We start from the raw sequence: 15,000 nt of genomic DNA, 5'->3' as shown, positions 1-15,000 counted from the left end.
CACAAGGATGTAAATGGCTCAATGACGATTGATTGTGTGTGTGTTTGTGTGTGTGTGTGTGTGTGTGTGTGTGTGTGTGTGTGTGTGTGTGTGTGTGTGTGTGTGTGTGTGTGTGTGTGTGTGTGTGTGTGTGTGTGTGTGTGTGTGTCCTCCTCGTGCTCCTCAACACACTCTTCCTTCTGACGCAAGGAATACTGGGAAATAAAAAAACGAACCAATCAGAACTATCCTCAGCCATCAACCCTGTCACACAAACGATGCAAAGAATCCTATCAAAGTTTTTTTCCCCCTGGCTCAGACGTCAGGTGGCACAAATATGGCTAATAATTAATGTACTGCAACGAATATGCTTTTTAGATTAAATGCAATTTCAAAAAAAACCAACAACAACATATAATTCATACTATAGTGCAGTGATTCTCAATGTGTGGTCCAGGGACCACTGGTGGTCCGCAAAAGAGCTCAGGTGGTCGGCGAGAGGATTTCTACTTTTCCCAGTTATTTTTCATTACAGTAAGACATGCATGTTGAATAAAAAGTAAGTGATCTGTATCAAAACTACACTGAAAGAAAATATTCGTTGGATTTACATGATTTTAATGTGTACATCGGTCCCACACAATCCAATTGTGTAAGGTCAACATGATTTCTTCCCCTATTTTTATTGTGTAAGGTTCAAGTGATTTTATCACCTTAAACGGAGGTGATTGGATCACCTCAACCTAACACAACTTATTCATGTTCCAGCATCATAAAAATGTGTTGGAACTATGTGATTTTTTAAAATAGTCACAAAATGTTTTTTTCACCTAAATCAGAGGTGATGAAATCACTTTAATCCTAAACAATTAATTGGTATTCCATTAACCAGAAAATATGTTGGAAAAACACAAAACTTTGACATAGTTTGAAAGTATTTTTTTCATGTTTATTAAAAGGTGATGGAATCACCTAAAACATGCATACAGCTACATTTCAGTAACATGATTATTTAGTCTCAATCCACCCCCCCCCCCCATAAATAAATAAATAAAAAACATATGGTAAACACATTAGGTCTAGGCTATACAAATGCATTGCAGATCACAATTTGATGTACAGGCATGTGCAAACAAAAACAACAAAAAGAGTCAGAATTCTGTGATTAAATGTATTGACTTTCACTGTACGCATGTAAAATGCACACAGATATACAAAACATAAGCACAGTCACAAATAACTGCTACTCTTAGACCAATCAACGAGCAGGGTCTGTGAACAGAAAGTCCAATTCGCTTTAAAGGTGCACTGTGTATTACTTTCAGTAGTTTATTTTGAGATTTCATGCTGCCCATGCACAAATGTTGCATTTTTCATGAATATTTACCACCACCAAACTTTAAGTTGTCGTTATGACTGGGGAAATTGCTCTTTCCATACATGAAAGGGGAAAAGAGAGGAATCTTCTCCACTGACTATCATTTTGAATTTCTAGAAATACAGATTTTTAGTAAACATTTTCGTAATACATTTATACATTTTCGTTTATTACTAAGTAAATATTCATGAAAAGGACACAGTTGGTAATAGGCAGCACCGTTTCAATGTGCAGCATAGTTGCCTACTCTGGTCACCATCCTACACAGTGCACCTTTAAGAAAATAATTTGTTTGGTTGCTGTGAAAAAGTGCTCTCTGGCTGGATTAGCATTCATGTGAACACATCGGGCACAAATAAAATTCACTCTATATACAGTTATTTTAGCTCATTGACTAAGTGCATTAGTCCACACTTGTAGGTGTGCGTGTGTGCGTTCATGCGCGTATACTGTATGCATGTGCACGTATAATGTATGCATGTGCGCGTGCATCTGGCAGTCCACCATTAATTTGGTTGTCCTCTTTGGTGACCACATTTGTGTCATTACCCAGTCTTATTTAAGTCTAGTTTTGGTATTTTGTTTGTCTTTAGTTTGGGTCAAAATCAACACAGTACGTACAAAACATATGCACACTCAAGTGCTATTCTTAAACCAGCAAGGACCTGGAAGTGCATACAAGCAAATAGATCTCTAGAAAAAAGGTACATTTCACTTAAAGAAACAAAAATAACTGCTGTTTTTTAGTTGCTGAAAAAAAAAGGAGTCCTTTCCGATTGGGTGTCACGTGTGTGACAGACATACACGAAAACTGACAATGTCCAAAGGGTGGGATGCCCAATCTTCTGTCAGAGCAGATTCCAATTGTGATGTCTTCAATTGCTTCGTCTACGGCAACTTCATCCATGACCTATTCAACACAGACAAAAGTAAATAAACAAAAATTAACCAAGCCATTTGAATTAACAAATAAATCAACATTAAGCTGGGCAGTAGGTTACTGCAAAGTCCAAAGCATGTCCTCTGTTCCACTGTCAAGATTTCCTCAGTTCTAATTCTGATGTGGGACCTGGATGATGATTTAACGCTGGTGTGAATTGGCCTGAAGTCATCAAATACCAGAGCCAAAGCTGTGTAGTTGCCTTCATTCTGCAGGGATGTCAAACTCAAACCCAGGGCCAATTGTATGGCGTCATTATGTGGACAAAAGGTCCACGAGCGCCACTTACTGCCCACGCGAGGTATTTTATTCTGCGCGCGCGTGTAGACACTCTCTCGCGCGCGATTTTGCTCTGCGCGCGCGCGCAAACGCTGCCACGCGCGCGCAAACACCGCTTCACGCGCGACAGGTGACATGAATTTCCTCACGCGCGCGAGCAGAAATATGAATATTTAAATGATCTCCTCCCACTGATTAGCATAACCAACGGGGCGGAAGTTTGTTTAGTCCGAAATAGTCATACACAGATATCAAGATCAATTGTTTATATCGTTGCTACGGTGACTGCAGCTCGCGTTTACTGACGAGTGGAATGACTGAAGGTTGCTGACAAGGGCATTTACCTCTATTTCTTACCCATTTTTATGAAAACATTGTTTTTAATACATATGTTTGTTTCATGGGCGAACTTGTTGAGATTCGCAGACAGCAGATGAGGAATAAAGTGAGTAGACGTTTCATCAACTGAATATGGTTCGTGTTGTAGGACTATTCCTGTCAAGCTTCATTTTGCTCACGACGAGTGTGTTTTAAGAGCTTAAAGTTAGCAGGCTAGGTATTTGGCATGATGACATAGTTGTTTTGCAAAGAAGACCAAAATGCACGTTTACATAGACCTTAAGTTAACATGTTGTAAGTGCAATGTTTCACTGAAATCCAGCTCCGTGCATGATGCATGACTGAGAGACATAGGCCTACCGGTACAAACCTGTTTCCTACGATGGTCCAGTCAGATATTTGTAATGTGTAAGGATTCAAGTGTGTTTGATACTTTTGCTGGTAAGCATTGCAATAAAAGAGGGAGCTGGATAGTCAATTCAAGCGGTCAGATCAGAAACCCTTTATTGAAATCGGTTGGAACAATCATTCATTTTGCCACTGTTCTCCATAGCTGGTGACGACACTGGGCAAGACGGCCGCAGTTGACTTGAGACCGGAGGCTGAAATATGGATTTAATGTAGGCTATGTATTCAGCGATCCAAGGGGTATACACAACTACAGCTCTGGGTGAATTTAGCCTACATTTCATCAAAGAGCTCACTCTGTGCTTTGGAATGAAATGATTAAGTGGATAGAAAATGAACCGTGCATGCAGTAGATGGCGTCGACACACTGTAAATAACCAATGACACTACAATACTGACACAAGCACAATGAATGATTAGGCTAGAAAGTAAGATCACTTTCTCAAAGTAGGCTACTGCAATGACTCCCAGAAGTTGACTGGTTCATGGAAAATGGTAGCGCAATACCGGCCTCTTCGAATATAGAGTTGAATAATTGAATCTTTAAGAAGTGACATAAATGGTACAGATCAAGACTGTATTTACCTGCTCTGTTTGTGTCACTTGGCTAGTACATTTAATGCAATGTGATACCAGTGCAATGCAATACATTTAATAAAAAGGTGCAGACATTTTAATAAATAAATAAATAAATAAATAATAAATAAATCTGCCCCTGTACGGAGGTGGTCACACACAGCCAACGAAACCACATGGGCAACATGGAAGAGGTCAGTGTGCAGCCCAGCTTGTCTGACCCAAGCCATATTAGTGGTTAAAGAATTAAGTGAATCATGCCATATCTACAGAGGCCTAATCTGTCTACCTTTTTTACATGTTGCAGCAATTGCCAAAGCAGGTGGGTCTTTGCCTGGATTTCATCACACAGCAGCAACAGGTCTCTAGGACTCTGGTTAGGTAGCCTGTATACTTTATTTCTGGAAGGTGATGTGGGTGTCATGTTACTTCAGCAAGCAGCACAACGCACACAGTTCATAACATTTCATCCGGGCAAGTTTTTCTCATTTTCATTTAGGGAGCAGCCAATCCCAATAGTGGTAACACAAGTGCAGAGATGTCATGTAGACTATTAAGCTCAACTAAATGGGTCACTAGTAGTAACATAATAACAGCAATAGCTACACCACACGCACAAAGTAAATTGAATAATTGTTGTGATTCCAAATGACCTATTCTCGATGAAGGCACAATCTCTACATTTCTTTGCTGTACAGGAAATTCAGGCATACTGCATATCGGCAGTTGGTGAGATGGCGTGGGAGTTCCTAGGCTATGTTTGGGTTCCACTGCAATCCTGTGCCATCACAAAGATCTGGCAGACCTTTGAATCCACACATTGTACAGGTTTCCAGGATGTGATGTATTTGTGGCAAATAAAGACATTTCAATGTACAGTACACCTGAATCAGATGTATTTGTTATAATGCATTTCTTAACCTCAGTAATGGTTTTTAATGCATATTTAGGTTTTCACATGCATATTTATACACTGTATAGTATAGAAGAAGGACTGAGAAGTTTTACAATATCTCACACACACACACACACACACACACGCCCATACAGAGTTTGGTGTACAATTTTGGAAATCGGCTGTGATGGCGTTGGATCATCTCCTCTTTTGGGGGTACTGGGTACACACTGCTCCACGGTGGGGGCGATGGCTGCCTCTCACGTGGAGAAGTGTCAAAGTCTTGCTGTAGTGTAGGTCCGTTTTACTTGTCCTTGCCCGCTCTCTCTCACTGTTGCACAGTAGTGTGGTGCTGCCTATTGAAACATGTGGTAGAAATTATGGGAAGTGATGATTTTGTTTATTCTGTGTAATATTGATATTGAACGGGATGTTCTCCTTCACCAGCAACATTCTGAGGTTACTGAGAGGTATGAAATTACCTGCTTAGGATGCCATGGTATGTGAACGGCTTCATTTTTGGCGCAAAATGGTTGATGACGTTGTGGCTTATGAGCTGATGTCTGGTGACCGGATGCCATTTTCTTGATGTCCTTCACCTAGCCAGTGTCATTGAGGTCATCAAAGTTTCCGGCCGCCTTGTCTGTAATGACAGGATATACAGTATTAAGAACATGACATATCACTGTCGGTCAGTAGTAGTTTTCTACATCTTGTCCAGACAGTGTAAAATAATTCTAATTGTTGGCAAATGAAATCAAACAGGTAATACTCAAGCACTGGCACATAATACAGTCTTACCCAACTTGTCCAAAAACAATGAAAAATCTGAATCTGAGAATCTGAAGAAGACTGTTGAGGTAGAAACGTTATCCTGCCATGAAAAAATAAAACGCAACAAAAACGATTCTAAGTGTGCAGACTCCTCACTCTGAAAACTACAGTTGACCTTCGTACTGCACCTTTCTCTGGGATGTGCACAATCCTCTCCTTCAAGTAAAAGTATTCAAACTACAAGGTGACTGTGGTCCACTTTTTAGGTACATGTGTTTAGAAAATTTAATTCAGACTTGCGCTTTGCATACGATGTGACAGGCTGTGTTTGGGTATCCGTACAGCTGGTAGAACCCATGTCTGGGTACAGACAAGGGTTTGACATTATAATGTTTTGCTCTCCGGCCACAGTGGTTTTCCCAAGTCACTAGCCACTCTGGTTTTCTGCTAGCCACATTTTTGCTCACAGTTCTTTTCATTATCGTGCTAAACCAAGAGGGTTAGTGATATGAACACATAATTTCTACATGTACAGTGGCTCCCAAAAGTCTACACACCCCTCTTCAAATGTCAGGTTTTTGTGATGTAAAAAAATGACAGAGAGACAAATAAATTCACAGCTTTTCCCTCCTTCAATCTAAACTTATGCAATGCAAAAATGTACACACCTTTAAATTAATACTTAGTTGCAGCACATTTGGCCTTCATTACAGCACAGTCTTTTGTGGGTAAGAGCATGGCACACATTAATATGGCAATATTCGTTCACCCTCAGAGAAGTAGATGTGTGCACATCCCACTCGATGGGCCAGGTGCAGGACAATGAGAGTAAATCCAAGTGAAAAGAGAAGTCCGCGACACTGCTTGTCTATTTATTATTTAATCGAGCAACGTTTCGACCTTCAGGTCTTCATCAGGCAAAGTGTCTTTGCCTAACATTTTGGACATAATTACAAAAGGTAACAACACCTCATTGCCAAGGTAACACCAAGCGTAAAGTGAAGCATGAAGGTGCCAGCATCATGCTATGTGATTATCGTTCTTCAGCTGTAACTGGGAGGTTGGAATTTAGAACAGTTCCACAGGGGCCATTGTAGTGGCATAAAACATACTGCCCCCTGTTAGAAAGGTAATGATGCGGATTACCTTAATCATTCAGAACGACAATTACTTTTAGGCAAATGCCAAAAATCAACAAAAAATGGCTTCATTAGAATAAGATTGAGGTTTTGGAAAGACCCAGACAGAGTTCAGACCTGTATGACACGGAACATCTGTTGGGCAATCTGAGGAGGACTGTGCAGATGAGATGCATTCGCAATCTGTCAGATTTTGAGTACTTTTGCAAAGATAAGTGTACAAATATTGTCACTTCTATGTTTGCCATGCTGATAGACTCTTACCCAAAAAGACTGAGTGCTGTAATAGAAGCCAAAGGTGCTGCAACAAGGTATTAGGTTAAGGGTGTGCATATTTATGCAACGATGTAGATAGAAGTTTTTTATTTTCTATTCTTTCCTTTTAAAGCTTTAAGTTTGTTTTCTGTCATTTTTTTACGTAACAAAAACCTGGAATTTGAACAGGGGTGTGTAGATGTTTACCTCAATCTAACTGCTTCATCCCGGTTCATCTTCCGTCTCGGATTGATGTTGAGGAGCCTGGTCGGTAGCATACCTGCAAGTGCTTCTTCCACCGCCTGAAAATAAATAATGCAAGAGGGAATAATATAGACCGATTGGTAAGAGTATGCACCAAGCAGCTGAGCTGTCTGCTCATTTCGAGAGCTGTAAACGATTACATTACGACCATAGAAAGAAGGCTGGCTGCACTGCTGACAAGTTCATGGATCTTGATGTAACAGTGCACGTAATTTTAGCATCAACAGGATGTGACGCAAAAACGTACATCCATTCAACAGGGCAAATATTTGATGATGTCATTACCATCTTATAACAATGACGACTTGGCCTGTATTATAGTTCTCTGAGTCGCCAAGAATGCCCAGCTTCCTGCTTGTTTAGCATGACACAGTAGGTCATGCTCGCATTAATTAGTTAGCCTACTAGCCTACTAAAGGACTTGTATTTATAATCAACATAAATCCACCGCCAACAACTGAACTAGCCTAGTGGTCTATTTACATGTCAAACATGTCCCACACAGCACAGAAACAAAAGAAAAGAGAAGATAAAACATTGTAAGCTGGTCTTCGTCATTCACACACTTTGACAGTGTTTCCTAAATTGTCGCAGACAAGTGTCTTGAGAGCAAATACCTACCTAGGCTCTTAAACAGCACCTTCCTGCATTCTGGCGTCCAACTTCAGGAATGGGTCATCATCTCTGTATGACAGCATGCACAGAATTAGTGGTCAATATACAACATTTTTATAAAAGTAAGAGTATGCACATCCCACCTCGCTGAGGCCAGGTGCAGGACAAAGGCGCGTCTAATAGTGGAAAAGAGTAGAAGTCCGCATCCTGTGGCTCCACTTTGAAAATGTATTCAGGTCATACAACCATGAAGACCCTGTTGGGGGTCAGCTGCTCTATGTTCCCACAGCCCATTGGTCCCACAGCTTATTCTTGCTGCTCCATGTTCCCACAGTTATTCCCACAACTATTCAAATATAGGCCATATGTTCCACACCTGTTTATTCTTAACACTACTACATAAGCTTCTCTGAACTACAGGAAGCCACATCTTGAGCAGTCACCTATAGCAGAAATGACAAGATCTGAAACAAACTGACTAATTTGAAAGAAAGGGCCCAGTGCATTAAAAAAGAGAATGCAGACAGCCTATTTCAGGGGACTCAGAAATACTAGGCAGGGCACAGCATAGAGAGAGATCCAGGAGCGGTGGCGTTTAAACGTGACAGAAATCCAAGTTAAAACTTTAGAAAAGTGAGTTATTAAAAAGTCACTGGACTCGGAGGGAGGAGCACTGCGCAGAACATAGGGCTTTTTGATGCATAGAATAGTTTACAACGCCTGCTCATTCAATCAAATTCTCAATAACAGCATAAAAGCGAGCTTACCCTGTACTGTACCCTGTACCCTACTGGCTGCCTGGCATTCAAAATCCTTCACAGCTCTACCAGCCAGGGCTGTGCGAAGCGTTGCCACGGCAACCTGCTTTGCTTCGTGCGATGCGATATGTAAGGGGTCAAAACATACCAAGGCGGAACGGTCGCGGGACGAACGCGGTTATGCTCAGTTTAATATTATTATTAGAGGGTTGCTAAACACATGTCAGTTGAATATTGACTGAACAAACTAACCTCGGTCTGCGAATGATGATTCTCCTCGTTGGCCTCTCTGAAGTCCAGGCGAACAAAGTGGCACGGCATCCTTATAAGCTTTGTGATACCACGGGCGGTCTTTACAAAACACTGCTTCTCAAAGTGCTCAGAGCAAACCTTGGTCTCAGCGTTGATCTGTAACCATAAATACCAGGGTATGCATTTTAGTTCGTTAGCAAAACAACTTGATTTTGGCACAAGTAGGCCGGGAGGTAGATGGACACTCCCAACTGAGATCGCTCCCGGACGTGTAGTCCCAGGTGTTTCTATCACTCCCGGACGTGTAGTCCCACCCGATTATATTTCACGTATTATCATACACTGCCACATACAAGCAATTTAGGGTTAGGTTTAGGGTTATGGTTAGGTTCAGGGTTAGAAACAAAAAACTAACATCAAAAAGATAACTAGCTCCGTTATATGGCGGTGGGATCGATAGTCTGGCTAGTGGGAGCGAGCTGACCGGGGAGCGTCCTGCGTTGGGAGCGACAATCAGGGAATCAAGTAGGCCTATGCTACTGGTTCTGGTAGCACAAAATCAATGGCCATCGGATCGCTTACCACACAATTAAAAGCCTAATCTTGAAAATAGCGATCTGGAAATATCATATAAATGTAGCGTTGTGTAATTACACATTCATATTTTTTTTATTTCACCGAGGCATTCGCGTCATTAGGCTACATGAGTCATGACAAGTTTGGCGAGCTAGCTTATTTGTGCTAGCTAATGCGTATGATTGAACATAATTTTGCATCTTACCTTGAAATATGGACCAGGATCCCTCTTGATGTGATTTATACATTCACGGCGAAGTGCCTGCTCTTTGGGGAAACGGTGGAAAGTCTGTCCACGGTAGGATTTTTTTTCTCTTTGAGGACGAACATTTGGGCACACAAAAGTGAGGCGGCATGACAGCTGGTGCGTTGCCGAATGTACCCCTGAAGTGTACCCCTCAACGTCTTTAGAACGTTCCGGGTGAATAAGGCGAACATAGACATAGCATATTGACACAATGTTTTCATCCACCAAAAAATAAAATGGGTTTACTAATAAATAGGTGAATGCCCTTGTCAGCGCAGCCGTGAGTTGCGTTTCAGTTGTGTTTCAAAGGTGGTCGTTTGCAGTCACCGTAGCAACGATAGTCTATCAGCAATTGAGATCTGAGATCTCTGTGTTTGACTACTATGGACTAAACAAACTTCCGCCTCATTTGTTATGCTAACCAGTGGGAGGAGATAATTTAAATATTCATATTTCTGCTCGCGCGCGTGAGGAAATTCATGTCACCTCTCGCGCGTGAGACGGTGTTTGCGCGCGCGTGGCAGCGTTTGCGCGCGCGCGCAGAGCAAAATCGCGCGCGCGACAGTGTCTACGCGCGCGCGCAGAATAAAATACCTCGCGTGTACAGTAAGTGGCGCTCGTGGACCTTTTGTCCACATTATAACACCATACAATTGTGACCCATGAAGTAATTTTATGTGGCCTGCAAGATCATTGCATTGCATAGCATGACAAGACTTTGACATGAAACTTGGTGTGTCACAGGAATACTAGTGGGCCCAGGCCAATGAAAAAGCTCACTCTCATATGGAACAACACCCCAGGTCTACTGTGTCTCCTTGGCTGGGACCTACAAGGAGCATGTAGTAGACAACCAGTGATGCCAATCCTCTGTTTAAGATGTTTCAGAGCACAGAGATGTAAGGGTCAGCTCGTCTCAATTAAGAGAAGAACAAGTTTCATTATGCATATACAGGTACGGTATATACTGTTCCTTGAGAGGAGACTTTGAAGGAAAAGTCTACTGCATTGCTCTTTGTGCATGCGTGCAGTAATATGGCATGCAGGGCTTGTCTGTCAAGGGGCTGAAATAAGAAGTTCTTACAGTTTTCCCCATCTCAATAAGTTTCATTGATAACTTATGATTAAAAATAAAACATGCAATATTCTTGGCAGACATACAACGGGCAATATAATGAAAAGCGTAACACAGCTGGTGCACTCTGTAGACTGTTGACACATGTTTTTCACTCTGACCCCCCCCCCCCCCCCCCCCCATCAGAGTGAAAAACATGTGTCAACAAAGTGCTCTCAGATATCATACCCTTCATTGTAGTGCTCATTTTGTTTCTACATAGAAGATATCAATATTTCTTTTTGTTTAGCTGCACATGAATTGTGTAGTAAGTGTATTGAAATAAGGAAACCGTGAGATAGCTTGCTCACTTTCAACTGAAGCCTCTCAATGTCATGTTGAGCATAGCACAATGCATACAAATAGTGTCACACTCCACACTGAGAGTGGGAACACCAGGGAGGTAGTCATCAACACTTCTCAGATCAGATCATCTTGTCTCAGATAACTCCAATTCTAGTACTAAGCAATAATCTAATATTCACTGGTCAGAGTACGACAAAATTTAAATACAAAAATTTGAGAAGCAGCTCCTTATACCACTGGAATATTTAGTCACCCCCATTCAGATAACAGCTAATTTAAAGCAGGAGTCAAGTTGTTAAGGTGCACTGGGTAGGGTTGTGGCCAAAGTGAATGCTTTACCTTGTGGACTTCGAACAGTGCTGGCCATTGCAGTGGGACTGGTGATTCTTTTCAATTCAGCACTGATCTGAAAAGACATAAAGAGCCCAAAGGATTTAACGATCAAATCATTAACATTAGGAGAAAGCCACACACACATTCAAGAAAGGAGATAAAACTCTGTAATTCACAAATAAAAACATTAAAGACAATCCGTATTGAATGTCTTACCTTGCGAACTTTGAACAGTGCAGGCCACTGTGCCAGAAGTCCTCAGAAATGGTGCATCTTGTACAACTTAATGAAATAAAGAAGGAAAGAAAGAAAGAAAGAAAAAAAGAAAGAAAGAAAGAAAGAAAGAAAGAAAGAAAGAAAGAAAGAAAGAAAGAAAGAAAGAAAGAAAGAAAGAAAGAAAGAAAGAAAAAGGAGAACATTTGTAACCTGTGCAGCATGAGTTCTGGAAATAAACTACTTTAAAAATCACTCTGCACCTTTAAAATCGCAGACTGCATCATGATCTGCTTCAATTGTCATGGTAAATGTTGGTGAAATTCAGATTTCCAATATTGACGCCATGCATCCAGCCTAAAACCATGTCTGTCCCACTACCACTACTTGACCATGAGCATGGGACAGTTTACTTTGTACTACTCACTTGGTTAACACCACACATGCTTGACACCATCCGAAAAAATGTGTTCATGTTGGTGTCATCAGACCAGAGGACATGGTTCCAGCAATCCATATCTGAAGTCCGTTTGTCTCTGATGAAACCATGATGAACACATTTGCTTTAGATTTTTTCAAGCATGTGTGATAGTAGCCAAGGGAGAAGTATAAAGAAAACGGTCCCATGTTTACGGTCAAAAATGGTGGTGGTACTGATTTGTTTTGGGATTCTATGAATGGCATTAACATTGGGAAGCTGACTGCCACCAAAAGAAACATGCATATGAATGTATTGGTACCATGACTACTAAGGCAGATCATGATCCTCTCTATGGGGTTTTAACATGCAGGGGTGTAACTCAATAGTTAAAGGCTTTCTGCTCAGGAACCATCAAGTACACAGGCGAAAAAGACAGAAACTTACATCAGCCAATTCAGCAACAGTTGCTTGGATTGCAGGGGAACTGTGGTGATTATTTGGAATTCAGCACTGATCTGAAAAGACAGAGAGCCCAAAGGATTGACAAATCATAAACATTAGGGAAAGCCACACACACACACACACACACACACACACACACACACACACACACACACACACACACACACACACACACACACACACACACACACACACACACACACTATAAAAACCTTAAAGACAATCAGCATTGAATGTCTTACCTTACAGACTTCGAACAGTGCAGGCTACTGTGCCAGAAGTCCTTAAAGAAAGAAAGAAAGAAAGAAAGAAAGAAAGAAAGAAAGAAAGAAGGAATTGGTGAGGTTAAACATTTATAAACACTTAAACAGCACAGGATTCGTGAATGAGGAGCATGCATTCTGTAAACTAGGCTACTTGTAAACAATGCTCCACTTAAAAGAGGAAGATATAGGCTAAGTAAAACGAGATAAGGCAGTGCATGCTTTGCATTGCACCATAAGTGCAAGTAAAAAAAGTGCTATGCACTTCAATAAATAGGATACTATTCCCACATGTTTCATCCAATTCCCTGTGCAACGTTTAAATTCAGGTTATATGCACTCTATCTAGATCGGTTGTTCTTTGACTTCGTGTGCAGGAAAGCTTACATTTGATTAATCTTCGGTTAAGACTACAAGTGCATGTGTGCATTAAACACCTGGGTTGGGTCAAAAAACAAAAAAAATACTTGGCTTAAAATGAACACACCGAAACGACGCCAGCCCTCTGTTCTCGTGAGCATGCAACGTGTTCGATGAAGTTCTAGTTTGCTGTGCACCCCCACCACCCCTCCCCCATTAACGGATCAGACCCTCCCGCGCAAATATAGCTATTAACTGAAGATGACCAGCTAGATTGTTGTACAGTAGCAGTTTTTACTACATCCTTTGAATATCCTAAATGTACATACTTTCCATTCTTTTCGAAATTAACATGATGCATAGCCAACTGCAGTGTTTGCAGTGCACCTGTTACTAAGCAAAGAGCACTGCGTGGGTAAATGTAGTAGAGTCTAACTTCACCTTTGGCTCAGCTTCCACACACAAAAGACACAAGAGCAGTTCTACATCGCCCACAATAAATGAAAGTAATTCAGTTACTTACTCAATTTCGTGTAGATCTTCACACATGACAACACTATTCCAGCGAGATGAGACTGAAGAGTAGGACCGAGCTGACTGAGCGAACGGCTCTCTGGCTGTGAAACTTTCCGGCTTCTTCTTGTCTTAGAAAGTGGTGCACTAGCGCCACCTCAGGACTGGAGGCCACCCCAGACACAACTTAATCATGTTCATTTAAAGCATTAGAAACATGCAAATTCAGCAGTCTCCAAGAACACATTATCTTCTAGAGCGAGTTGGCACTAGGGCCGACTTCAGGCAACTCCACAGGCCGACAAGGATTGTCCTTAGTATAAAAACCCTTTATTAATCCATGGGCATTGTTACAGAGATAAAAACGCCAACCGGTTTCAACCCGCACTGGGTCTTCATCAGGGCGTTTACGTGGATTAATAAAGGGTTTTTCTACTAAGGACAATCCTTGTCGGCCTGTGGAGTTGCCTGAAGTCGGCCCTAGTGCCAACTCGCTCTAAATGAAAGGACTTTAGTCTTCTTACTTCAAGAGCACCCACAGTTTGGAGTTTACTAAGTTGGAGAACAAGAGCGCTCAGTCAACCCTTTTCAACACATTATCCTTATTTGATGAAATCATGTTTACTCAAGGAATGTTAATGAATCGTTTTGCATCTATTTACTTTATATAGGTTAATTCAAAGACCCGCCATTCCCTCTTTTTTCAGTGTAGCAGTGTCACATTAACACCCGTCAACTGTGAATTAAGTTGACACGTTGTCCCTGAACATTTTTGGTGGGACAAAGTGGTCCTCGGTCTGAAAAAGTTTAAGAAACACTGCTATAGTGGCAATAGCTGTGGTCGTTGCACCATGCTGACGTGTGACGCTTTTCCCTTATTGGTTTGGTCAGTCAGGGTGGTGACAGGAGGACATGAGCAAGCGAGAGAGATGAGGTTTGGAAATTACTTGGACCATCAAACAGCTTCAATTAATCCAGAATGCAAAAAAGGGAAAAAAGGGTAGTTACTAAAACAAGGAAGTTTGACCACATTACTCCAATCTTAAGATCACTGCATTGGCTCCCAGTAAGCTACAGAATTGATTTTAAGGCACTGCTTCTCGTGTTCAAATCATTAAATGGAATGGGACCCACCTATCTACTGGATATGTTTCAGCTCTATGCACCAAATAGGTCACTAAGGTCAACGGAGAAGAATTTGCTGGTAATGCCAAGAGTCAAAACAAAGTGTGGGGAGGCAGCTTTTAGCTTCTATGCTGCAAAGCTTTGGAACCATCTTCCAGATGACATAAAAAATGCACCCTCTGTTGAAAGCTTTAAATCTAGACTCAAGACAAAGCT

The 15,000-nt window shown here is 41.3% G+C and overlaps 1 protein-coding gene and 2 long non-coding RNA genes across 5 annotated transcripts in view; 1 reads left to right on the top strand and 2 right to left on the bottom strand.

The window, feature by feature from the left end:
- Nucleotides 1–15,000, top strand: part of LOC134443195 (protein Wnt-5b-like) — a 141,094-nt gene that overhangs the window by 25,253 nt on the left and 100,841 nt on the right. The gene's annotated exons all lie outside the window — the stretch shown is intronic.
- LOC134443180 (uncharacterized) lies at nt 1,876–12,586 on the bottom strand. Its single transcript, XR_010033593.1, has 4 exons — nt 12,506–12,586; nt 11,644–11,709; nt 11,434–11,500; nt 1,876–2,267 (listed from the first exon to the last, which is right to left on the bottom strand). It is a non-coding gene; the product is annotated as an uncharacterized LOC134443180 (long non-coding RNA).
- Nucleotides 4,307–9,899, bottom strand: LOC134443181 (uncharacterized). 3 transcript variants are annotated; one of them, XR_010033595.1, is made up of 6 exons: nt 9,633–9,899; nt 8,852–9,007; nt 7,848–7,910; nt 7,170–7,264; nt 5,277–5,437; nt 4,307–5,150 (listed from the first exon to the last, which is right to left on the bottom strand). It is a non-coding gene; the product is annotated as an uncharacterized LOC134443181 (long non-coding RNA). The 3 variants fall into 3 exon arrangements; XR_010033594.1 differs by lacking the exon at nt 9,633–9,899 and having other exon boundaries at nt 8,852–9,205; XR_010033596.1 differs by lacking the exons at nt 8,852–9,007; nt 9,633–9,899 and adding an exon at nt 8,609–8,818.

This window comes from Engraulis encrasicolus, unplaced genomic scaffold (genome assembly GCF_034702125.1).
Source record: "Engraulis encrasicolus isolate BLACKSEA-1 unplaced genomic scaffold, IST_EnEncr_1.0 scaffold_28_np1212, whole genome shotgun sequence".
In the NCBI taxonomy this organism is placed as follows: domain Eukaryota; kingdom Metazoa; phylum Chordata; class Actinopteri; order Clupeiformes; family Engraulidae; genus Engraulis; species Engraulis encrasicolus.
This window is presented reverse-complemented; position numbering and strand designations above follow the sequence as displayed.